The sequence below is a fragment of the Triticum dicoccoides genome, chromosome 2B, assembly GCF_002162155.2.
Source record: "Triticum dicoccoides isolate Atlit2015 ecotype Zavitan chromosome 2B, WEW_v2.0, whole genome shotgun sequence".
Classification (NCBI taxonomy): Eukaryota; Viridiplantae; Streptophyta; class Magnoliopsida; order Poales; family Poaceae; genus Triticum; species Triticum dicoccoides.
The window spans coordinates 273,691,218-273,718,745 of record NC_041383.1 but is presented as its reverse complement, the minus strand read 5'-3'; positions in this window follow the sequence as shown (position 1 = coordinate 273,718,745).

Genomic DNA, 27,528 nt, shown 5'->3' with positions numbered 1-27,528 from the left:
GGAGGACAGATACTTACAAGGTTATACGGGTGTGCAGGATGTGTACCAGATCCCGTAGCATCGTCACGCTTCGCTAAAAAATGGATTTGCTTGTTTCAGATGATAACTCCAGAAGAAATGAGTTAAATTCAGAGTTGCATAGGCGTGTAAGCTAAGAGAGCAGTGAAAGGATATACAAACATCACCGGAATAGTGCACAAGGGAGTGATGTGTGGATACCTAGTTCGGGCCGACGTTTGGGCATGCTCGCCTAGCTAGAGTGCGGGTCACTTCAGAGCCGTTGAGGGTGATGCACTGGCGTTGGCTGGCCGCGCACGGATGCAGATCTTGAGTGGCAGCAGAGTGCTACAATGCGGTGGATGAGACCGTTGGTGAAGACCCAACGGCCTCGGGGGGTGGAGGTGCGACGATGTGCTCGGTGAAGTAGCCCCGGTGAGCTAGGAGACGGCGTCGGTGAAGCGCACCTGATGCGGTGGAAGTCGGTGTCTGTGAGGCACGTCGGTTGCGGCGGCCGACATTGTCGGTGGACCACCCGGTGCGGTGGACGAGGGCGTAGATGAGGTAGCTCCGGTGCGCTGATGAAGCACGTCCGTCGTCTTCGTCGTCGTCGTCTGGCACAGAGGTGGGGAAAGAGACAAGATGAGGGGTGATTCGAACTTTGCTTGGGTTGGCGGCGAATTAGGGATTTGAGCAATCTGGGCGCGGAAGGGGACGGTGGAGAAGGGAGATTTTGCAGGGATGGAATTGGGGCCGCCAGATATTTCAATCCAGAACATGGAAGCGCGAACTTATTTTGTCGTTGTCCATTTGGGGGGGGGGGAGTGGGGGAGGGAGGGAGGGAGGGGTGGGTGGCTGGGTGCTATGCGTCCGTCCGACACACGCGACCACCCCGACACGACCCTGGTCTGCCCGGTGCGCCTACATTTGAGAATGCAAACGGATCTTCTTTCATTTGCAAACGAATCTGTATGTATTACCATGCCCGTGTTTTCCTTGCAATAATTAGTCATTCGAAATGAGATACTCCCTCTGTTCACTTTTGTAAGTCGTTTCAGACAACTTAAAATGAACTATTTTGCACATTGTCTAAAATGTCTTCAAGGTCTTATAAAAGTGAACAGAGGGAGTACTATAAATTAATTAATGAGGAGTTATTTGAAAAAAAATCGAAATGGTATCCACGCTAACATGGATTATTGTGCGTGTCACATAATTAGTTATTTGGATTAGAGTGTGTGTCACGTAGTGATCTCCAATTTTAACGTGGATTTCGCATTACACTGTATCCATGCTACTTTTTTAATACAAATTCTTATGTATATGATGAACATCATGGTAGTGAGAAAACTTTTGGATGGATTCAAACATATGACCTACAAAATAGCACAACAAATTGAGTCAATGTCAACTTTTTGAAACTTAGTATGGCACGAATTCGAAATAATTACCCGTATACATGGTCCTCAGTTCAAATCTTACAATGTACACCGAATTGAAACATCGATATTAAGTCTCATACTATGTACATTCAAATGTTGTTTTTAGCCCCCCCCCCCTGCACACGCACTACATACTTCCTGTACCGGTCAATCTTCCTCTCCTAACCACCTTAGGAAGCTATCGGTTTCCAACACACGTTCATTCTTTCTCTCCATGTTTCGATCTCTAAGTCTCTCAACTACACAACCCCTTTTTCCCCTCTGTTACCAAATGTATTTACCTCACACACCCTCCATTGCGCCCCATGCCGAGGTCTCTCTCTCTCCCTCTCCCTCTCACCCTTTCACGCTAAATACATGCATTGCCTATCTAGCGCCCAACCTCTCATGCGCACGCACACACGTTGTCTATCTAGGTCACTCTTTCTTTATCTGAGTCTCGTTTAACCTCGTTTTCTTTCACACACAAATGATATATCTCCCTGTTCGGGCCTCGATCGACACACTCTATACTCTCTCACGCAGATTGTCTATCTAGGTCAGTCCATCCAATTCACCCCCACTCTTTCGACCTCATGGCGGGAGACGCTCGCTCAATATCTCTGTCTCTATATATATATATACATATATATGTATATATATGTATACATATCCCTCTCTCTCTCTTTGTATGTCTCGCTTGACCTTGCTCTTTCTCGGACAAAAACGATATATCACCATGTTTGAGCCCAATTCTACGTATGCACATTGTATACTCTCTCACGCACATTGACTATCTAGGTCACTCTCTCCAACCCGTCTCACTCTTTCAATCGCACGACGACCTATGTGATCGATTGACCTTGCTTACTCCCACACACAAAATATATCTACACGTCTGTGACTAGATCCTTTCTCAAGGTCTATCTTACAGCCCTCACACTTGCCAAAAGCTCAATCGGACAATATCTCTCCAAAGCATATATATCTGTTCAATGAATGTCGGACCACACTCACTTTGTCTCTCTATCTATATGTCTCTCGATTGACCTTGCTTTCTCACGTCGTATCTTCCACGCATTGAAGCTACCTCTCCATCCCTCGCAAAGCCGGAGCTATTTACATTGTGAGGGGCACTCCAGCCTTGGATTAATTTGTGTAGGCATTTATTCCGGTCAGTTTAGATTATATTTTCGTAGCATTCGGCCCACAACTACTACAAACACCGTTGCAGCCCCCGCAACTCCGCTAATTGATTTCCCTCTGGCTCGGTCATCGCTCTCTCGCACGTCCTTTCTTGCCGTCAACATCGCACCATGGTATTATTGCAAAAAACTCTGTTGTTCTCTTTACTTATTATAAATAAGCTACAAAACTACACACTGATAGTCCACTTGGAATGGAACAAATTTCGACCCACAAATTAAAGTGCTACAAACTACACATCGAGGGGCCCACATGTCATGAAACAAATTTGGACCCATATACAAATTAAAAAATAAAGGATGAGGATCGAACATGCGACCAGGGCCTTCAAGCCGCACGTCAATAGGCAACATACGTAGAACAGCAATGTTTGTTGTACCCCACTTTGTTCACATAATGTTTTTATATTACCACAGCCTATTTAATGGATAACATGTAATATTATTTTTAGTACTATTCGCCTTCACTTACTGGTGGGTTCCATGTGTACTCTCTCTCTCTCTCTCTCCTCCCCTTCTGTGTTTAGACGCATGGGCAAACACGAAGAACTCACGGGCGATGTTGCCGTTGACCATACCTGGACGCGTGCACAAGTTACGGCACCAGTTTCACGTACTAGCAGCACTAGTCAGTGTGTACGTGCAATGCACGTTAATTTGGAAGTATATTAAGTGCATGCGAATATTAAGTAGGATATTATTTGCGTGTTATTATCTGATTAGCACTATTTTTGGCATGAAATTAACTGCACGCTAAACGTGTTGAGCGCTCGACATTGAAGCAGTCTAGTTCGTTGGATGACGAGGAATACATGTGGCTTGATGACGTTTTATATTTAATTTGATACGGCTCTAGCAGAACATTCAATCGATCAAACCATAGATTTCGTTCAATCTGACTCCGACTTTAAATTCTACGACGATCGATATAAAATAAACAGAAATGATAAACGTTCGGATTTTAAACATGGCAATCCGAACGTTTTTCATGGCAAATTTAGATTATGCGGCGGCGGCGGGGGCTTCTTGCGGTGGGAAGCAGCTCCTCTGCCGTGCTCTGTGTGTCGTCGGGCCACTGTCCGACAGTGACGGCGGCGTCTTGCACCGTTGTTGGCGTACTCTTGGACGTTGGCCTAGCTTCAAGGAAGGCCAAAATGTTCTGGACTTTGGAGCGAGTCAACTGGCGGGAGGATGCGATAGGTGTTGGTGCAAGGAAGTGGCCGATGGCGGCCATCCATGCCGCTGAGGGGGGCACTGGCACAAGCGCGGGGACAGGCGCTGTCAACAGCACGGCGGAGACATTCATGTGCACGGGCACCGGCACGTGCGCACACAGCAGTGCACGCGCAGGCGCATGCGCTGGCAGGTGCACTGGCACCAACACGGGTGTGCGCGTCAGTGCATGCACAGGCACATGCGTTGGCAGGTGCACGGGCGCGTGAAAGTCGATGGGGACCTCGTGGAACCCCACGGGATCAAGCTCCGCGACAATGTGCGGCTCCCAGCCCATCAATGCCACGGGGATGGGCGCTGGCGCAGTCGGGGCGACGGGAGCCGGAACGGGAGCGGGGACAGGCATGGCGTCTTCCCGCAAGGCAAGTTCAAGCTCGTCCCAAAGCGTCTTATGTTCTTGAGACTCCAGCTGGTTGTCTTCCTCAGGAAACTGGAAGACTAAGGGCAGACCATCGTGATGCGGCATGGCGTACGTTTAGGTCACGCTAGTTGGAGGTAGACGACAGGAGAATCGGAGAGGAAGATAGAAGATTGTAGCGATACTGGGTAGTGCGTGGTTGATATTAAATTGCGCCGCAAGCGACATTAAAAGTGGGAGCAGTTGGAACGAAGGTGGGCGGCGGAGCCTGGTCAAAGGGCTCGCCTCCCGGTGAGCCTGCACAGCGGTCTGCTCGCACGCCTCCCTGTCAGCCGGCGCAGCGGTCTGCTCGCACGCCTCCCGTCGACTCACACGCTTGCTCGGACGGCACCTGCCGAAGAGAAGCGGGACTCATGGCGGCACGTAAACACCCACAGTTTCAATAGTGAAAGTGTCCACCTTAACGTGACAAGTCTTTGTTCCAAAATACCTTGGGTCTTCATTTGTGCAACTTGTCATAAGCAGCGTGTCTCAAATTGAAGAAAAAATTACGAAGTAATATTTGTGCCATATCACATGACCATGCTCAGTTTCATGAATTTATGCTCACTTTTGGATTTTTTGAAATTTAAGATCCAGGATTCGAAACAATATCATAACCTACATCATGCAATAAATTTTCAAACCGTACGTCTGTCCTGTTGTATTTCTTAAGAAAGGATTTGGTCAAATATTTTGCTTAGTTAGATTTCAGACAAGTTATATATGCAGAGTAAAAGGATAATCCCTCCATACCAGTGCATTGCTTGATATATTAACTCAACTACTAGGCACGAACAAACGGGCTCAATTCTGTGCTCATCCTGGTGTAGTAGTAGTAGTAGTAGTAGGCAATGCAGTTGATGGGTGACCTTGACGAGCGGCGACCGAGGGAATTGAACCGTGCTCAGCACGGTAGGTAACATTGTCTAGTTACTAAAGCATCCGTTCGTTGTTCATCGGTAGTCATTATGGACCGGGGACATGAGGGGAATTTCCTAGGGCGGAATTCTGGCCGCCAGATATTTCGACTCGAATCACTGAGGCTCGACTGGTTGGGGTTGCCTAATGTGCGTACCATGCACGCCACCAAAGGACACGAGCCCGTTTTTATTTATTTTTATTTTTTAGGATCAACACGAGCCAAGGTCTGGCTGGTACGCCGTTGGGTCCTACCATTCGAGAATACAAAAGGAACCTTTTAAATTGCCGAACGAATCTATGTGTATTACAATGCCCGTATTTTCCTTGCAAATACTAGTCTCGACATGGTGATTGATTTATGACGAGTTGTTGAATTAGAGTGAGTTTGTGATATAGTGATCTCAACGTGGATTTCACATTTCATGGTATCCCTAGTAAGTTTTTCAATGCAAATTCAAATTTAAAATATGAACAATATGGAGGTGAGAAAACTTTGTATGTATCAAGCATATGACCACACAAACACACACAAAGAGAGACACATGCACGAACACAACAACAATCCAATAAGTATAGTGCATCTATTTTTCCAAACCATGCATGTATGACACGAATTCAAAAATACTCCTTCTATTCCTAGAAATTAGTCTTTTACAGAGTTCAACAAGTGACTACATACGGAGCAAAATGAGTGAATCTAGACTCTAAAATATGTCTATATACATCCGTATGTGCCAATCCATTTGAAATCTCTAAAAAGACTAATATTTAGGAATGAAGGGAGTAAAATGTAAGACATGCATGGTCCTCAGTTCAATATTTAATGAACATGAAACTGAAACATGAATATTAAGTCTAGTACTACAGTACATGCAAATGTTGTGTTTAGGCGGAGCTATGATTGTCGGGGGTCAACCCCTCGACCTTAGCTAAAATTGTGAAGCTCTGTTTAGTGTTGTTTAGATTATATTTGTCCCCACCCTCCCAACCACCGATTGTTTGTGCACCCCCCACCCCTCCTCCCCGGGAGAATATCATGTGCCCCAAACCTTTGATGCTATATGCCGATACGAGTTGCTTGGAGCTTGTAGATCTGAGATATAGGAGCTCACATGATGTGTCTTAATATTTTTACAGGAAACCTTGATGAGTTTGAGAATTGCACACAATTTGTACCAAAACTACTCAGATGCCCTTGGGTCCCATATCCAACGACCTCAAAACTTGTATCACCGTAGCATCTAAGATGAAGGAGGACATCATATTCTCCTGTATGTAAGAATATCATGTGCTACCACACCTTAGATGCTTTGGTGATACATGCTCTTCAGAGCCGTTGGATTTGTGACCCAACACCTCCTCGGTGGTTTGAATGTTTTTTTGCATAAAAGCCCCCAAAGAGTTCGGCCACTGCTTACAAGCACAAAGACTGCTCAGATGCCATTGCATCTCAGATCAAACGACCTCGAAGCTCGTATCACCGTAGCATCCAAGCTACGATAGCACCTTATGTTTTCTCGCATGGGAGAATATGAGGTGCTCCTGCACCGTAGATTCTATGGTGATACGAGTTCACTGAGATCTAACGGCCCACAGTAGGAGGTTTGAATGTTTTTGCAATATACGGCTAAGAGAGTTTGGGAAATGCGTAGAAAGTACAAGTACTATGCATGTGCCAACTGATCACTGATCATACGGCCTAGATGCACATATCACCGTAGCGGGTAATTAAGCTACGGGGAGCACGTAATATGAGCAACGGGGAGTGATAGTGCTAGTTATAGACTAGAGGGGGGTGAATAGGCGATTTTTATGAAAGTCTTCAAAGCATGAAAGTTTCGAAGACGAACACGAAAACAGGACCTATAAACATGCAGCGGAAGATGAACTACACTAGACAAGCCATAGTCAAACAAGTATGAAGCTAAAGCATGATGACTGATAGCAGCTAGGTAGTAGGATCAGGATGGAAGATAGTATGAAGCCAATCAGAACAAGTAGTCACATAGTGAAGTCAAACAGGCAGAGCAATCAGGCAATGACTTCACAAAGACAAACTGTACGTAAGGAGAGTAAGAGATAGAACCAGTGTGTTGTGAAGACAAGGATTTGTTCGACCAGTTCCAGTTGCTGTGACAACTATACGTCTGGTTAGGGAGGCTGAGATTGAACTCAGAAGACCGTGTCTTCACCTTATTCCCCTTGAGCTAAGGACACACAGTCCCCGCCCAATCACTCTAGTAAGTCTTCAAGGTAGACTTCCAAACCTTCACAGACTTCGTTCATCGGCGATCCACAATTACTCTTGGATGCTCAGAACGCGACGCCTAACCGGCTGGAGGATTCACAGTCCTCAAGTGTAACAAGTCTTCAGATCACGTGGACATAAAGACTTCAGTGATGCCAAACACTCTTTGGGCTCTGGGTGTTTTGGGCTTTGTCCTCACAAGGATTTCTCTCTCAAACTCTTCGGAGGTGGGTTGCTCTCAACGACAAAAGCCGTGTACTAACTCTGAGCAGCCACCAATTTATGGTGTAGGGGGTGGGCTATTTATAGCCACTGGGCAACCCGACCTGATTTGTCCGAAATCACCCTGGGCCACCAAGGAACTGACACGTGTCACAACGGTCAGATTTCAAACACACGTGACAGCTTGACTTGGGATACAAGTAAAGCTAACTTATCCGACTCTGGATAAGATTTTCTCTCATTGTCTTCGCTCGAAGACATAGGATTTTGGTTGAGCATCACTTTCAGTCAATCTGAATTTGTTCACATGGACCCCACTTAACAGTGCGGTGGTTCCTATGACTCAACAAAGAAGAAAAGAAACAACAAAACTACTAAGTCTTCGCGCTCCATAGTCTTCACTCAATGTCTTCTTCTGTCATGGTCTTCAGTGTCAATATCTTCACGTACCACCATTATCTTCAATGTCATCATACATTTTTAAGGGTCATCTCTGGTAGGTAAACCGAATCAACGACGGACTACTACCTATGTTATCTTGCAATTCTCACAAACACATTAGTCCCTCAACCACGTTTGTCATCAATACTCCAAAACCAAACTAGGGGTGGCACTAGATGCACTTACAATCTCCCCCTTTTTGGTGATTGATAACAAACTGGTTGAAGTTTTCAACGGGGATATAGATATGTGAAATTGTAAAGGATGAGGTATTGTCTTCGTAAGTAGCAAAAGGCTCCCCCTGAAGATGTGCATATAAACAATTTGCTTTTGGAATGCAAATGCACATGGAAGGTTCTACTTGTGGAGATCCTCTTCAACTTATGAAGACAATTCATCATGCATGATTCGATGTAACAAAGATAATGACATGCATAATAAAAAATGGACGTCTGCAAAATGAGTTAAGTGCAGAATTTATCATCGCACCACAAAATAGAAAATAAGTAGCAGACGACCATCGAGTTTAAGTGTTACATCTCAGAGAACCAAATGTATCAAGAGCAAGAGTTGTAAACACTAGGCAAAATATAATGCAACCGCCCATATGAACCCGCTTGAAGACTATCAACTCATAGCTTCTCCCCCTTTTGTTAGTAAGGACCAAAAAGGGTTGAAGACATTGAGCCTCTACTCGTTCCCAGAAGGAGCAGGAGAAGATGCAGGGTTGGTGTCGAGGTTTGGCGGTGCAGAAGAACTTGGAGCAGTGTCGAGGTTTGGAGGTGGCGAAGTAGCATCATCTTGATCATCGATCACATGAGCATTCACGGTTGCAGCAGAAGAGGAGTACTCTGAGTCTTCAAGAGATGGAGTGCGCCGCAGAACAACATTTCTGGGTGGAGTGGAATCAAACTTGAATCGTTCTGAGAAGCCATCGTCCTGAAGATCTTCCTCAGCACACATAAGCGTCAGCCCTTTCCATGTGCGTCGACAGGTTTCATGCGCGACAAAGGCATTCTTGGTTGCAAGGTTGCGAATGCGATTGACGTCAGTCATGATGCTCTGCATCTGGCGCTTGAGCCAATCATGATGCCTATCCTGTTTCTGATGCAGGCCAATGAGAAGCTCTCGATCATTGAGAACACGAGATCGCTTTCGAGGCCGTGGAGCAATTGTGCTATCAGTGGCTTCGGTTTGGGCACGGTGAGGTGCACGTGTAGTACCAGCCAACGGATAGACTCGAGTGGCAGCCAGCACACCTTCAACGGGCTGAGTGAAGCTCTGGCGATCAATGTTATGAAGATAAAGTGGCTCCTTGTCAGGCTCTTGGATAGATGGCTTCAACAGACATATCAACATCTGGCAAGAAGACAATGTGGTTGCGTGCAGATGGCTGATAGTTGAAAGCAGTGTGAAGCTTGATCAGATGCATGATCCATGGAGCATAGAACTTCACGCCGAAAATGTCAGATCCTGATGCAGCAAGTTGGCAGATGAAGAAATCTTGTGCATTGAAGCATTTGCCATGAAGAATATGGAAGACCAATGTCTTCATTGCACCTTCTAGCTTAGCCTTTGGAGAATGTCCTTTGAGGGGCCAGAGAGTTCGCCTAATGATGTGATAGATTGTGCGTGGCAGATACTCAAGGTCTTCAACAAAGAACTCCTTAGGATATTCTGTATCTGGAGGAAATGGCTTCATCATACTTAGCATCTGGCTCATGTCGGGTTTTGGCTTGTGAAAGATGCTTTCCACAGCTGCAGTGTGAAGCTGACAACCAGGTTCATAGAGATCACCTGGAGTGGGCAGGCCAGGAAGATCAATGACATCAAATGCTTTGGCTTCATGATGGACATTTCCTGTCATCCACTCAAGTACCCAAGTCTTAGGATCCATGTTGTAGCCTCTGATATGAAGAGTGGCGTAGAATTGAAGCAGCAACTCTTCATTTTAGTGCTCCTTATCAGTGACGAAATGCAGTAAGCCAACCTCTCTGAAGCAATCGAGAGCTTCTTCTAAGCAGGGCAGGCCAGCTATGGCTTCAGTATCAAGGTGCATATGCGGAAATATGCGGCCTTGGTTGTACAGAATTCATGAATAATAGCTGCGCTGCTGATAACTCCAGAACCGACAGATGAAATCTTGGGCCTGGTGTAGGGGTTCTTTGTGCTATCGAAGAAGGTGTTGTGTGCAATGAAGCTGTTGACATTGAAAGATCCTGGTGAAGTGGTAGTACCTGGAAATCTGGGCAGTCTTGGCTTTGGCTTCTGAATCTAAGGCCTGTGCTCGACATGGTAATCAAATTGAGGACCAGCAGCAGGTGGAGGAATCAGAATAGGCCATCCGACAGTGACAAGCTGGCCATAGTTGTATGCTTGCTCGATAGTATGTGGCCTTGGAGGCGGAACAGGAGCAGTGGCATTGACTTCAGACTGCAGATTTGTGTCAGGTGCGGCATTGACATCATCTACTTCATGAGCTTCATTGGCTTCATTGGCCACTGGTGCATTGGCCACCGTAGGCTCCACATTGACTTCATTGGCTTCAGGAATGTCATTTGTGGTAGCCTCAGGATTCTCACCCTCCACTTGAGTAGCTGGAGGTTCTGGCATAGACTGGTTCTCTTCATGAACTTCTTTTTGAGTTGTAGTGGGAGTAGCGACATGCTCTTCTTCTTGTGTTGCTCCGGCTGATGCAGCCGGAGGGTCTTCAGCAGCATTGGCTTCACACACAGGGACCATCACAGAAGGATTGTCTTTAGAGAACATTTGACGTGCCACTGAACTTCACAAGTTGGAGCCCTCTTCTGTGATGGTGGTCATGGAGACGGATGGCCTCAGGCCTTTGCGAAGCCGTTGGAATACAGGCGACGCCTTTGGTGATGGTGATGTCTCCATGTAGTTGTCATCATTGGACATGGGGCTGATGACGGGCACAGATGACGGTTGGGGTGTACTTGGTGAGTCTTGATGTGGGGTAGCTTGCTGGGGGTGATCAGCCCACGATGCATCTTGTGAGATTGGCCTCAAAGGACCACCAATACTGATAAGCTCACTATTCATTTGAACAGGCGATGATACCGTTGGGTGCTCGATCTGAGGAAGAACTACATCATCTTGACCAATATCTTTAGTCGCGATGGGGTCGACGACTGGAACTTATTGAGCTTCAGGAGCCTCTGTGGAAGCAGGCTCATGAACAATCATTCGGCGCTCTTGGTTTGCAGACGGAGGGGGAATAAAGGAAAGGGGTTCAACAACAAGGGGCTCTGTAGGAGCAGCCCGATCTCTCTTCTTGGTTTTTATCTTCTTAGGTGGTGGTGCTTCATCAGTGGTGTGCTTGGTTTTCCGCTTCCTGGCTTCGGCTTCAGCTGCCTTGGTTTTCTTCTGTTCAGAAGCCACTAAAGGAGCCTTGGGCTTCATGCCGCGCATGCTGGCAGGGATGACAATGTGTGGTTCTTCCTGCCGTGGTGCTTCAGTGTTGGCTTCAGATTACTTCTTTTACTTGGCAGCCATTGAGGAGTCAATGCCAGGGCGGCTGTAGGACCTTGAAGTATGTCTAGAGGGGGGTGATTAGACTACTTGACCAATTAAAAACTTAACCTTTTCCCAATTTTAGACTTTGGCAGATTTTAGCTATCTTTGGACAAGTCAAGCAGTCTTCACACAATTTAAGCAAGCATGCAAAGAGTATATGAGCAGCGGAATTTAAAGCATGCAACTTGCAAGAATGTAAAGGGAATGGTTTGGAGGATTCAAACGCAATTGGAGACACGGATGTTTCTGTCGTGGTTCCGATAGGTGGTGCTATCGTACATCCATGTTGATGGAGACTTCAACCCACGAAGGGTAACGGTTGCGCGAGTCCACGGAGGGCTCCACCCACGAAGGGTCCACGAAGAAGCAACCTTGTCTATCCCACCATGGCCGTCGCCACGAAGGACTTGCCTCACTAGCGGTAGATCTTCACGAAGTAGGCGATCTCCTTGCCCTTACAAACTCCTTGGTTCAACTCCACAATCTTGTCGGAGGCTCCCAAGTGACACCTAGCCAATCTAGGAGACACCACTCTCCAAGAAGTAACAAATGGTGCGTTGATGAAGAACTCCTTGCTCTTGTGCTTCAAATGATAGTCTCACCAACACTCAACTCTCTCTCATAGGATTTGGATCTGGTGGAAAGAAGATTTGAGTGGAAAGCAACTTGGGGAAGGCTAGAGATCAAGATTCATATGGTAGGAATGGAATATCTTGGCCTCAACACATGAGTATGTGGTTCTCTCTCAGAACTGGTAAGTTTGAAGAGTAGGTTTGTTCTGATGGCTCTCTCCACGAATGAAGAGGAGGTGGAGGGGTATATATAGTCTCCACACAAAATCTAACCGTTACACACAATTTACCAAACTCGGTGGGACCGAATCAACAAACTCGGTCGGACCGATTTAGTAAACCTAGTGACCGTTAGGGTTTTCGATGGGACCGACATGCAACTTGGTAGGACCGATATGGTTAGGGTTAGGGCATAACGTAATCTCGGTGAGACCTTTTACACAAACTCGGTGAGACCGATTTTGGTAATGGACACACAGAGGGTTGGTCAGGTAAGCTCGGTGGGACCGATTCGCTCTTTTCGGTGAGACCGAAATGTTACGAAGGGGAAACAAAGAGTTTACATTGCAATCTCGGTGGGACGGATCGCTCACTTCGGTTAGACCGAAACGTTACGAAGGGAAACATAGAGATTAAAATCCCATCTTCGTGAGACCGAGATCCCTATCGGTGAGACCGATTTGCCTAGGGTTTGTAGTAGTGGCTATGACATTTGAACTCGGTGGCGCCGGATAGAAAGAATCGGTAGGACCGATTTTGACTTTTGGTGTAGGTCATATGTGGATGTGAGAAAGTAGTTGAGGGTTTTTGGAGCATATCACTAAGCACTTGAAGCAAGAGGCTCATTAAGCAACACCTCATCCCTCCTTGATAGTATAGGCTTTTCCTATAGACTCAATGTGATCTTGGATCACTAAAATGTAAAATGTAGAGTCTTAAGCTTTTGAGCTTGAGCCGATCCTTTGTCCTTAATATTTTGAGGGATCCACTTTCATCATCCATGCCATGCCATTCATTGAGCTTTCCTGAAATATTTGTCTTGGAATAGCATTAGCTCAATGAGCTATATGTTGTTATGAATTACCAAAACCACCTAGGGATAGTTGCACTTTCAATCTCCCCCTTTTTGGTAATTGATGACAACATATAGATCAAAGCTTCGACAAATGATAATAAGATTGAAAAACATCATCGCTTTGAGAAGTATGTGATAAGCAAGAGCTCCCCCTAAATTTGTGCATAGTTTAAGATTTGGTTTGGACTGCAAATGCACAAGGAATTAGGCTCATGGGTTACTCTTCCATGTCACATACATCTTGGTGGAGCGCTCAAAATAATAAAGATTGAATACATGCACTCATCACCAAGCAAAGTGAATGATCATATAAGGATAAGTAAGATAATATCGTTTAACAAGCATAAGTGTAGCTTATGATCAAACACATGATCATCAATGTCTCACAAATAATAGCATAGTATCTCAAGCAAGCAAATAAAGTTTAACCACCAAAGCAAGAGAGAACAAAAAGCAACACTCTCTCTCGAAGCCTATGATCTATACATTTTTCTCCCCCTTTGGCAACAAGTTACCAAAAAGTTCATAGAAAATGCATAGTGCTAGATCGACTCTCAGGCTTGATCTTCAGGTGGTGGTGTAGATAGAACGCCAAGGACGAAAGCATCAGTTGATGTAGATGGAGCTGGAGGTGTGGATGCTGAAGCTGGTTGCATTGGAGCTGTAGGAGCTATAGCTGGTGCAGATGAAGTGGCTCTGGTGTCTCTCACTGGCACTGCACCTGATCTCTGAGCTCTAGGCACTCTGGCAAATGCATCTGTGGTTGTCTTGCCTTTCCTCTCCTCCATGTCATCCTGAAGCTGCTCAACAATAGACTGGATCTCATTCACCTTCACATCTAAATTGTAGAACTTCTGCTCCATGATCCTCTCCAGGCTCTCCTGGTTTTGAGTCAAGGTGGCCAGCCCCTTCTCAATCCTCAGAGTGGATGCAATCAAGTAGCCTAGTTGATCCTGTTTGCTTTTTAGAAAGTACGGAGATGCCTCTTCCATTGTTGGCATCTTGGTAGCCTTCTCTGTCCTTGCCTTCTCCTTCTTGGCTTGAGCATGCACAGAAGATGGTTCATCTTCATCCATAACCACTTGGTTGTCCTCAAATTCTGGATAGATAGCAAAATGTTCCTTGTCCAGCAAGTATGTTCCTGTGCCCATCTTGGAGTTAATCAGCTCCTGAATCTGTGGGGCATATCCACAACTTCTCTTTTGGTCTGCTGCTGTCCTCTTGATAGTCTCAACAATGAGGCTCATGACCTTGAATTTCTGTGGCACATCAAACAAGTGTAGCAAGTTAATTGCATGCCCTCTGATCATGTTGTGGTCACCTGACTTGGGCAATAGAGTATGCCTGAGGATCCAGTTGATCGTTGGGAGTCCTGACAGAAGATAATGTACAGATCCAAATTTATGTGTCTCAACTGTAGCATCTGGGATCTCCTTGTACATATGAGCCATGGAACTGTGATCCATCTTCTTCTTGGCATAGACATCCAAGTCATCTTCCTGCTCCTTCGGTGCATTGATCAGATTTTCCCATTCCTCAATAGTTGATTGGTACCTTGTACCTTCAGACATCAACACTATCCTGCCATCTGGATAGAAATGTGCTCTGGAGTAGAATTGCATAATGAGCTCATCATTCCACTTTGTGAGCTTCTGCCCAACAAAGTCTGCAACTCCACAAGCAATGAAACTGTCTTGCACTCCAGGATAGTGTTCCTCATTCTCCTTCATGTAGGTCCAGTCGACCCACCTCATATCACACACTATAGGCTTCTTGTCCAACAACACTGTCTCATAGAAATCCTGCTGTTCCTTAGTGAAGAACCTGTAGTCAACAGCAGTCCTTCTCCTGATAGCATAGGGATCAGACAACCTCCACTATCTGAGTCTTGCATCCTTTCTCAGCTCCATGTTCTCAGCCACAGGATGAGCATCATTGTGGTCTGGAATCTTTGGCTTCAGCTTTCTCAACACATGCTCTTCATCTTCTTCTGCCTCAGCAACAGTTTCAGGCACTGGGGCCTTGTTCTTCTCAGCAGCTGGTATACTCCTGGTGTTCCTCTTTGGTGCATTCTTGGACTTGGAGGCAGCTTTGGGTGCTTCTTTGGGCTTTGATGTTGCAGCCCCTGACTTTATAGCATCACCCATCAGCTTTTGTGCCTTGGGTGCTGGTGCAGCAACCTCTTCTTCCTCTTCTTGATTAGAAGAATGCTTCTCAAATTCTGCCATTGGATCAACTTTCTTGCACCATCTCCCTCTCTTTCTTTCCTTCTTCTTCCCTTCTGCAGCAGCCTCTTTGGGTTGAGATTCCAAAGGTACTTGAGTGGAGGCTCTGGCTTTGGACATAGGAGTCCTCTTAGCAGGCACCTTGATCTTCATTCCAGGCTTAATGGATGCAGCTGTGACATACTCCTTTTTGAGCACCTTCTTTTTAGAAGTGGCCTCATCCTCTACTGCCACATAATCCTCATCCACAGAGTCTGAGGTTCTTTTCTTCCTTGTCCTGGTGGAAGCTTTGGGAAAATTGCTGGGAGTGCTTCTGCTGCCATCATCTGAAGTGCTAGAGGGACTAGTGCCCTCACTCATGTGAATCTGCACCTCTTCCCTGTTCTGGCTGTCACTTTGATCAGACATGTTGCAAATAGTGGCTGCTGACCCTATGAATAGATGTAGATGAGATAGAGTGGATGAGCATCACAAAATGCAAAGATTTTTGCAAAAGAATGATTCAAAAACTTAGTTTTAGTTTTCCACAGAAAGCATTTCAGATCAACCGATTTTCAAACTCGGTGATACCGAAGCAGTTTTGGAACCTAAACTAGTGAACTCGGTCAGACCGAGTCACAGTTTGGTGGCACCGAGACTGCTAGGGTTTCACAAAGTTCTAAAATCAGTCACACCGATTAGCAATTCTCGGTCAGACCGAGAGTTACTAGTGTAATGGCATTAGCTGAATCGGTGGGACCGAGTTTTTCAACTCGGTGGGTCCGAGATGGTTTCGGCGGAAACCTAACCCTAAATTTTCAAATCGCATCTATTCTAAGGATTGTTTTGACTGGATAGAGGTGTTTCAATCGTGGCAAGAATCATAATGAACACAATGTGCTGACAATCAGACGAGGATAGCACTGTGATTGAGTTCATACCCTAGTGCGGCGATGAACTCGCTACGGCGGCAACGGCGGAGATGAAATCTGTTGACGGCGGCGGAGACCAGCGACAGGAGGCGGCTGGCGATGAAGTCGAAGATCCGGAGACCTAGAAGGCAGAGCGAGGTATGCACGGGCGAAGAGGTTTGGAGAATGTTTTCCAAATTTTTGCCTGTGTGAATATATAGCTCGACCTGTCGGTGTGACCGAGTGGAACGACTCGGTGGCACCGAGATGCATAACTGCTAACAGTTATAGCAACTCGGTGTGACCGAAAAGTTCAAATCGATTGCACCGAGATTGAAAACCTAGATCGACTTAGTGATCTCGGTATGACTGAAATGGAAGAATCGGTCAGACCAAAACGCACAAAGAAGTTTTGGAAGTTTAAGTCTATGACGAATCAGGGACTCCGAGTGCTCCTCGCACAGAGTGGTTCGAATCTGACTTGATCAAATCTTGTGATGTAGCATGAATAGAGTTTGAGACGAGAAAAGCATAGATAGCTAGAGAAGGTTCTTAGGCATTCTTGTCCATCCACTTGGCCAAAGAAAAAGAAACCAATCAATCAAAACAACAAGTGGATGTCCTCGAATGAGTAAAATATGCAACCAACATGCTCACGCAATAAAATGGCAAATGAAATATGTGGAAAAGCATGCACAACCAATTCTAGCAACTATCAAACAATTGGCGATGACTAGGTCATCTATATATGAGTATATTTACTTAGGAGTCAAATGAGAACATTTGATCATAGGTTATACTCATCGTTTAAGCTCAAGTGGGGTTACCACTTTTACATAATGCATTGATGTGTTCACATCATTAGAGTTTCTTTGACTCAATTCTTAGAGTTAAGCTCCCCCTAGATGTGAGATCCCCCCTTAGAGGGATGAACTAACCTTGGGTTTTGTCGATGATGACTTCATGTAGGTGTTGACGATGTGGATGCTCAATGTTGATGTAGATCATTTGGAGCAATCCTTTGGAGTGAGTTGCACTTTCAATACCTACATGGGTTAGTCCCACAAGGAATAAACAAGAATATCCATAGACATAGAGTGATGCACACACAAGATGATGTCCATGAAAACATTAGGATACCTTGTCCTTGCCTTACCAACATGAGGGTTTGTGACTCCTTGAACTAGTGCAAGATATGGAAGTTGATTGCACTTGTCCTTGCCATAATGATATGAGTGAAGAAAGTTGGCGGAGTCACCCACAAGAACTCTCTAGTTCTTCTTCTTCGAGATCCACATCATCTTGACGGGAATCCTTGGAGTTGTAGCTGTATTTGATGAAGTAGAACTTGACGTAGTCTTGGGAACCCACTTGACCAAGGCCTTAGGTGCTTCTTCAAATGCATCAATCTCCTCTTGAAGCTTGTCCTTGCCTTTGTTCTTGTGGTCTTGTGGTGGAAGATCATCTTGTGCTTGTGTTCCCTTGAAGGAAGTAGGATCATACTTCTCTTGTTGAGGAACAAACTTCGTCTTGGGGTATTGATCTTCTTCACACTCAACTCCATTGGCATTGAACTTTCGTTCAAAACCAACACCTTGATTCTTCCAGTGCCTTCCTTGCTTGCGTACAATTTCCTCGAATTGCTTACTCCCGGCAAGGCTCCTGTATACACCTTTCTCTATAATTCCCTTCAATAAGCTATTTTCTTGCTCAAGTGTAACTTGGCTAAGAGAATCATTAGTGGAATCAAGAGAACTACTAGAAGCAACAATATTGGATTTAGCATTATTATTGTTACTACTAGAAGAAGAATCTTTCTTGTATTTGTTACTAGACTTGACTTGAGGCATGTAAGTAGATAAGAGTAAACGCTAGGCAATGTAAGAAGAACTTTTCTTATGGAGATCATCATTGATTGCCTTTAAGAACTCATGCTGTTGCTCAAGATTGAGCTTTTCAAAGCGTAACTTCACATGAGCCCTTAAAAGTTCTCGATGATCTTCGAAGATAGTTTCATCAGCTAACTTAATAGTGTTTAGTTCTTTAGTTAGAAGCTCAATCTTCTCCTTATCATTGTCATTTGTTTTATCTTGATTAGCATGATTAATTGACGTTTCATCATAGTATTCATTACTAGAGTTGTCAATAAGTAAATCATCATCACCTAACAAGTCATCTTCATCACTATTAAAATCAACATACTCGGGGTGTGTTACCTTAGGACCTTTGGCCATGAAGCATCTTCCAATTCCTTCATTTGGTGAATCAAATATGTCGTAGGAGTTGGTTGACACAAGTGCTAGACCGGCAACACCTTCATCTTGAGTATATTCGGAGTCGGAGTTATAGCTTCTCTCGGAGTGATTGTCGGAGTCGGAGCCGGATACCCATTCACCAACATGAGCTTGATGTCTTCATTTTGTGTAGCTCTTTGATGACTTGTCCTTCCTTTCTGAATCCTTGCTTCTCCGTGAGGGTCTTCGTTCATAACGATCATCTCTATTCCTTCTCTCTCTTGGTGGTGATTCTTCTCTTCTACTTCTTCTTTTTGGAGAATCTTCTCTTCTTTTGTAGGGTGCCGTACACTCATTGGAATAGTGTCTGGGTCTCCCACAATTGTAGCAATTGCACTCTTGACTAGAAGATCTTTTGTCATTGTAGGACCTTGACTTAGAGCTTCTTTCCTTGCTTCTACTCTTGTAGAATTTGTTGAAGTTCTTCACCATTAAGCTCAATTCTTCATTGAAGGTTTGTTTCTCACTTGATGATGTGGAGGCTTCACATGAGGCTTTGTAAGCACCACTTGACTTGTTGTGAAGTTCCTCCTTATGCTTGAGTGACATCTCATGAGCAACAATTCTTCTAATGACTTCCGTTGGCTTGAGATCTTTGTAATTTGGCATCCTTTGGATCAATGTGCACACGGTATCATGCTTTCCATCCAATGCTCTTAGGATCTTCTTGATGATGAATCTGTCGGTCATCTCTTCACTTCCTAAGCCGGCAATCTCATTTGTGATAAGAGCAAGCCTAGAGTACATTTCAGCGACACCTTCACCATCCTTCATTTTGAACTTGTCAAGCTGACTTTGGAGCACATCCAACTTCGATTCCTTGACGGAGTCGATACCTTCATGCATATCAATCAAGGTATCCCAAATTTCCTTTGCATTCTCAAGACGGCTGATTTTGTTGAATTCTTCAGGGCACAAGCCATTGAAGAGGATATCACAAGCTTGAGCGTTGTATTGCAGCATCTTCAATTCATCCGCACTAGCTTCACGGATCGGCTCTCTCCCATCAAAGAATTCACCTTGCAAGCCAATACAAACAATAGCCCAAACGGCGGGGTTATGTCTGAGAATATGCATTTTCATCTTATGCTTCCAACTAGCAAAATTAGTGCCATCAAAGTCAGGACCTCTACGGTGATAATTTCCCTCGCTAGACGCCATACTCTCCTAGGTTGTGAAACCAAGGCCATGACCACCAAAAGCTATGGAAATCAAAGCAAATGGAGACCAAAGCTCTGATACCACTTGTAGGACCTTGAAGTATGTCTAGAGGGGGGGTGATTAGACTACTTGACCAATTAAAAACTTAACCTTTTCCCAATTTTAGACTTTGGTAGATTTTAGCTATCTTTGGACAAGTCAAGCAATCTTCACACAATTTAAGCAAGCATGCAAAGAGTATATGAGCAGCGGAATTTAAAGCATGCAACTTGCAAGAATGTAAAGGGAAGGGTTTGAAGGATTCAAATGCAATTGGAGACACGGATCTTTTTGTCGTGGTTCAGATAGGTGGTGCTATCGTACATCCATGTTGATGCAGACTTGAACCCATGAAGGGTAACGGTTGCGCGAGTCCACGGAGGGCTCCACCCACGAAGGGTCCACGAAGAAGCAACCTTGTCTATCCCACCATGGTCGTCGCCCACGAAGGACTTGCCTGACTAGCAGTAGATCTTCACGAAGTAGGCGATCTCCTTGCCCTTACAAACTCCTTGGTTCAACTCCACAATCTTGTCAGAGGATCCCAAGAGACACCACTCTCCAAGAAGTAACAAATGGTGCGTTGATGATGAACTCCTTGCTCTTGTGCTTCAAATGACAGTCTCCCCAACACTCAACTCTCTCTCATAGGATTTGGATCTGGTGGAAAGAAGATTTGAGTGGAAAGCAACTTGGGGAAGGCTAGAGATCAAGATTGATATGGTAGGAATGGAATATCTTGGCCTCAACACATGAGTAGGTGGTTCTCTCTCAGAACTGGTAAGTTGGAAGTGTAGGTTTGTTCTGATGGCTCTCTCCATGAATGAAGAGGAGGTGGAGGGGTATATATAGCCTCCACACAAAATCTAACCGTTACACACAATTTACCAAACTTGGTGGGACCGAATCAACAAACTCGGTCGGACCGATTTAGTAAACCTAGTGACCGTTAGGGTTTTCAGTGGGACCGACATGCAACTCGGTAGGACCGATATGGTTAGGGTTAGGGCATAACGTAATCTCGGTAAGACCGATTACACAAACTCGGTGAGACCGATTTTGGTAATGGACACATAGAGGGTTGGTCAGGTAAACTCGGTGGGAGCGATTCGCTCTTTTCGGTGAGACCGAAATGTTACGAAGGGGAAACAGAGAGTTTACATTGCAATTTCGGTGGGACCGATTGCTCACTTCGGTTAGACCGAAATGTTACGAAGGGAAACAGAGAGATTACAATCCCATCTCGGTGAGACCGAGATCCCTATCGGTGAGACCGATTTTCCTAGGGTTTGTGGTAGTGGCTATGACATTTGAACTCGGTGGCGCCGGATAGAAAGAATTGGTAGGACCGATTTTGACTTTGGGTTTAGGTCATATGTGGATGTGAGAAAAGTAGTTGAGGCTTTTTGGAGCATATCACTAAGCACTTGAAGCAAGAGGCTCATTAAGCAACACCTCATCCCTCCTTGATAGTATTAGCTTTTCCTATAGACTCAATCTGATATTGGATCACTAAAATGTAAAATGTAGAGTCTTGAGCTTTTGAGCTTGAGCCAATCCTTTGTCCTTAATATTTTGAGGGATCCACTTTCATCATCCATGCCATGCCATTCATTGAGCTTTCCTGAAATATTTGTCTTGGAATAGCATTAGCTCAATGAGCTATATGTTGTTATGAATTACCAAAACCACCTAGGGATAGTTGCACTTTCAGCGGCCAAGTGCCTTGCGCTTTTTAGCTTCATTGTAGGCTTGAATGCATTTGTCAGCGAGTGCTTTCATGCGCTCTCTTGAGGTCATTAAGCATCAGCTTGAACTTTTGCACATCAGCCACATTCAGCCTGGCTACATGCTTCTTGAACTGTTCCTTCTCGAAGTCTATCTTTCGCTTCAGTCAACTATGCGCTGAGCCAGAGCAAGCTCAGGAGCAATGGCGCCTTGGAAAGCAACGCTGACGCCAATGGGAAGCTGAAGGTCATCAAAGCTGAGATCTTGATTGTCGAACCACTCATCAATGAAGTTCTTTCGAATGTTTACATCAAAGAGGGGCGGATCGTTGAAGATCTCCACCTCTTGCTTGCTCTTGATCAGCTACTCCAGAGCATCTTCACCAAATTCTTCATCTGAAGACAAGTCAATGGTTTTAGATTCATTCCTCAGGATGGCAGCAGGTGTCAATGCATGACTCAGTTGCTGAACTGGTGTCTTCTGTGGCTTCTCACGCCTCATGGAGATGCGAGAGAGATCTTCAGAGTTATTGCTGGGAGCAGAAGGGGCAGTTGCCAATGGCTTCACTCTCGAAGCTTTTGGGGTACCAGATGACTTTGAAGCTTTAGTATTCTTTTGCTTCTGCGGCTTTGGGTTAGGAGCTGGAGCTTCGTCGGTGTCAGCATCATCATCAGAATGATCCACCTTGGCACCTTGAACAGTAATGTGAGTGATGAGGCCAGCAAGGTTGTAGAAGGGGACGATCCTGTTTTCATTGACTTCACGGGTGCCATTGTCCCAAGGTGAGGAAGGACCAGGGTTGAAGTCAAGCCCTAGATCCTTCTTGTTCTTTGCAGCTGAGTCTTTCGCGAACTGGTAGTTGTGAACAGACTGTCTTCACGACACTAGAGTAGTGAAGAAGGGTCAGCATTCTCAGGCTGTAGTCCGCGCACCATGCAAGGATAGAAGCCTTGCTCAATAGCTTCAGCCTGAGTCCTGGGTGGAAGATTTTTGTACAAAATATCACCCCAGGGTGCTTTTATGGCATTCTTCTCTGCATATTCTTTAGTGATGAAGCGATATCTAAACCATTCTTCTGCCCAATATCTTCGAATCCATTGCATTCGATTCTTGCGTTTAGTATAGGTTTCTTCTAGGTTAGTTTTGTACATCTCATGCAAATCTGGAGGTAAGTCCTTGGAAGTGTTACCACGACGCTGTCTGCCTCCTTTTCTTGCTGACTTTTCAGTTGCCATGAAGTGTAAGCTGAAAGGCTTTAGTACATGCAATGGCTTCAAATGGCTGGACTGATAGGAACTCGCTTCAGGTGAGTTGATGTGACTCTGCAAGAATTCTGCAAATGAATGCAGACTATGAGAACCAAGGGATTCTCCCACGAACATGTACCTGTGACAGCATTAAAGGTGCGAGGTAAGGGGAAGAGGTCATATGCATTCTCAGAAGATTTTGAAGATAAATCAGTTTGAAGACATTGACCTCATAATGCGAAGACATTCACTTATATGATGTGAGTTGGTTCCAGAGTTGTACAAATCCAAGAATAAGTACAAGTGAGGAATCTAACTTGTGAAGAAGCATAAGTGAATATACTAGGCAGAATATGAGATGCAGAAAGAGATAGATTCATGTTCGAAGATCTAGAAACCACTTTTGGTAGGAAGGGGTGAATCTATCAGATCAAAAAGACGGTAAAAAGTAAACTTTTATTACCACACGAAGAACTGCTAGACGGAGCGAAGATGGAGGCCGAGCAGTTCGATCTTCCGTGCCCTAACTTGGCGACGGAAGACACCTACGGCGATGGCGGAGAAGACGAGGTTCGCGGTCAGCGTGAGGACGGCGTCGAGGAGGTCGCGACAGCTAAGCACTTCGTTGTCGGCGTCGTCGAGAGCTAGCATACGCTCTAGGGTTTGCGAGAGATGGAGAAGGAGGAAAAAGGATTTTTGACCGAGATGAAACAGGTATTTATAAGGACAGAGACAGCACGCCCCTGGCGGTTCACATCTGATGGACACGTGGCGAACATGCAACTCATTGAGAATTGTTCCATGTTCCCACGCACGCCTGGATTGTCGGGGTGGTCATTCCGAATTCTAAGGGTTTCAGGCAAAAGGATATGTCATTAAAGCTAGATATAAATGTTTGTCTCTGTATCTTCTACTGACAAGGACACAGAGAAGACATTCGACAGTTTCAACAGAATGCATATGATTTGGATAGATAGAGCTTGAGGTAGAAAGCATAGAGAGGTTAGGGTCCGATCACATTCACTTAGTTCAAAAGATTCAAACAAGGAGACATAGCCATAAGTGAATGCTGTAGAGGACAGAATATAGTATATATTTATATATATATATATATATATATATATATATATATATATATATATATATATATATAGATAAATATAACAGAGTAAAGCCAAATCAGTAATCACGAAATCAAATTAATGTTGAAGTTAAATCAATTGCGAAGATTTTGCAAATATGGCGCCATGAGGAAACACTTCATAAGAGTTTGGTGGTGGCGTTACCCACCGTATAGGAAGTATTAGACCCAGACACGGCGCACAATTATCGTGGTGCTCTGAAGTCAATTTCCACATTAATGTATTCACACTTAGAGTGTATGTCTTCATTGATTGAAGATATACATTACTTCGTGTGTTGCACATCTAAGTCATCAAACTGCATAAGTGTTATGATGTGTGCCTAATCACAGGACATTTGAGGATTCCAAGATATTTAGCTCACATCGCAACTTGCAAAACCTTTTCTCATCCAAGGGCTTAGTGAAGATATCAGCCAACTGCTCTTCTGTCTTGACGTGAATGATATCAATATCTTCTTCATAACATGATCTCTGAGGAAGTGATGATGAATTTCAATGTGCTTTGTCTTCGAGTGCTGAACTGGGTTACTAGCAATCTTGATAGTGCTTTCATTATCACAGTAGAGTGGCACATGCTTCAGATGGATGCCATAGTCCTTAAGAGTTTGCTTCATCCACAGAAGCTGAGCGCAGCAAGATCCAGCAGCAATATATTCAGATTCAATAGTTGAGAGTGATACACAGTTCTGCTTCTTTGAAGACCAACAGACAAGAGATCGACCCAGAAAGTGACATGTGCCTGATGTAGACTTGCGATCCACCTTGTCACCAGCATAATCAGCATCCGAAAATCCAACCAGATCAAACTCTGAGCCCTTTGGATACCATAATCCTAGTGTTGGGGTGTAAGCCAAATATCGAAGAATTTGCTTCACAGCTAAGTGATGCAACTCCTTTGGTGCCGCTTGGAATCGGGCACACTTGCAAACACTAACCATGATATCTGGCCTAGATGCACATAAGTAAAGTAAAGAGCCAATCATGGAGCGGTATACCTTTTGATCGAAATCATTACCATTGGCGTCGGGGCTTAGATGACTTTTGGTTGGCATTGGCGTCGTGTATCCTTTGCAGTCTTGCATTGCAAACTTCTTCATGCAATCTTTGAGATATTTTTCTTGAGATATGAAGATGTTGTTGCGTTGCTGACGGATTTGAAGACCGAGAAAGAACTTCAGGTCTCCCATCATGGACATTTGATATTGATCTTGCATCATGTGAGCAAATTCATCACTGTATTTCTTGTTGGTGCAACCGAAGATAATGTCATCCACATAGGTTTGGCACACAAACAGTTCACCATCATATGTCTTCGCGAAGAGAGTGGGATCTAGAGAACCAGGTTTGAAGCCTTTGCTCTTCAGGAAGTCTTTGAGTGTGTCATACCAAGCACGAGGGGCTTGTTTGAGGCCATACAGTGCCTTGTTGAGCTTGTATACCATTTCAGGATGTTTTGGGTCTTCAAAGCCAGGCGGTTGTGCAACATACACTTCTTCTTCAATCTTTCCATTGAGAAAGGCACTCTTCACATCCATTTGATACAGAAGGATGTTAAGTTGATTTGCGTAAGCTAGCAGTATGCGAATGGCTTCGAGCCTAGCCACTGGAGCAAATGTTTCATCGAAGTCAATTCCTTCAACTTGTGTGTATCCTTGTGCAACGAGACGTGCTTTGTTTCTGACTACTTGACCATGCTCGTATTGTTTGTTGGGATATATCCATTTTGTGCCTATTATGTTGTGCTTGCGAGGATCAGGACGCTTGACAAGTTCCCATACATTGTTCAGCTCAAACTGTTGAAGCTCGTCTTGCATAGCTTGGATCCATTCAGGTTCCATGAAGGCTTTAGCAAATTTCTTGGGTTCAGAGATTGAGACAAATGCAAAGTGCCCACAGAAATTTGCTAGCTGTGTTGCTCTTGAATGAGTGAGTGGACCAGGTGCATTGATGCTATCGATTATCTTCTCAATTTGTACTTCATTTGCAACATGAGGATGAACTGGACGAAGATTTTGCTCCTGCTGATCATTGTCATCATTTGGAGGATTGCCTTTAGGCTGAGCAATGTCTTCAGGTTGATCAGGTGCAGAAATAATAAGTTCCTCTTCAGGCTGGGCCTTTGATGGTATGATCTCTCATGTTCCCATTAGCTTGATTGATTCACTGGCAGGTACTCCATCTAGCACATTTGGAAGGTGCTCTCTTTGCGAGCCGTTAGTTTCATCGAACCACACATCCACAGTTTCAACCACTTTATAGTGAAAGAGGAGTGAGAGTCCTTTCCATAACCAAGCATAAAACCCTCATGTGCTTTCGGTGCAAATTTTGAAGTGTGATGTGGATCCTTGATCTAGCACCTAGCACCAAATACTCTGAAGTAGATTACGTTTGGCTTCTTACCAGTTAGAAGCTCATAGGATGTTTTCTTCAGAAGCTTGTGAAGATAAACACGGTTGATGACATGGCATGCAGTATCAATGGCTTCAGGCCAGAATTTGCTTGGAGTCTTGTATTCGTCAAGCATCGTTCGAGCCATCTCAATAAGGGTTCTGTTCTTGTGCTCCACGATGCCATTCTGTTGAGGTGTGTAAGGAGCAGAAAACTCATGAGTGATGCCTAAGGTGTCAAGATAGAGGTCGAGGCATGTGTTCTTGAATTCTGTGCCGTTGTCACTCCTAATGTGCTTGATCTTGACGCCATAGTTGTTCATGGCATGGTTGGCGAAGCGTCTGAAGACATCCTGCACTTCATTCTTGAAGAGAATTATGTGCACCCAAGTGTATCTTGAATAATCATCAACAATAACGAAACCATAGAGACAAGCAGTTGCAGTGAGAGTAGAGTAGTGAGTGGGACCAAACAAGTCCATGTGGAGCAACTCAAAAGGTCGAGATGTAGTCATGATTGTCTTCGAGGGATGCTTGGCCCTTGTCATCTTCCCAGCTTCACAAGCACCACATAGATGATCTTTCTTGAACTTGACGCCTTCGATGCCTATGACTTGCTTCTTCTTGGCGAGAGTGTGTAGGTTCCTCATGCCAGCATGCCCTAGCCTCCGATGCCAGAGCCAGCACTCTGAAGACTTGGCTAGAAGACATACGGTCATTTGTGGTCCTGCTGAGAAGTCTACCATGTACAGGTCATCTTTCATGTACCCTTCGAAGACTAGAGACTTGGCAGATTCCATTAGTACAAGGCAACGATATTTTCCAAATAGCACAATCATGTTTAAGTCACAAAGCATTGAGATAGACATTAAGTTGAAACCAAGGGATTCAACAAGCATCACTTTGTCCATGTGCTGATCCCTTGAGATTGCAACTCTACCGAGGACTAATACCTTGCTTTTACCAGTGTCAGCGAATGTGATGTGACTTTTATCACATGGACGTAAGGTTGAGTTCATGAGAAGACTTCGATCACCAGTCATGTGGTTAGTGCATCCGTTGTCCATAATCCATTCTGAAGCACGAGGTGTCGTACCCTACAGTGCAGTTAGGAGGATAGGCTTCACAAAGAGTATTGTGA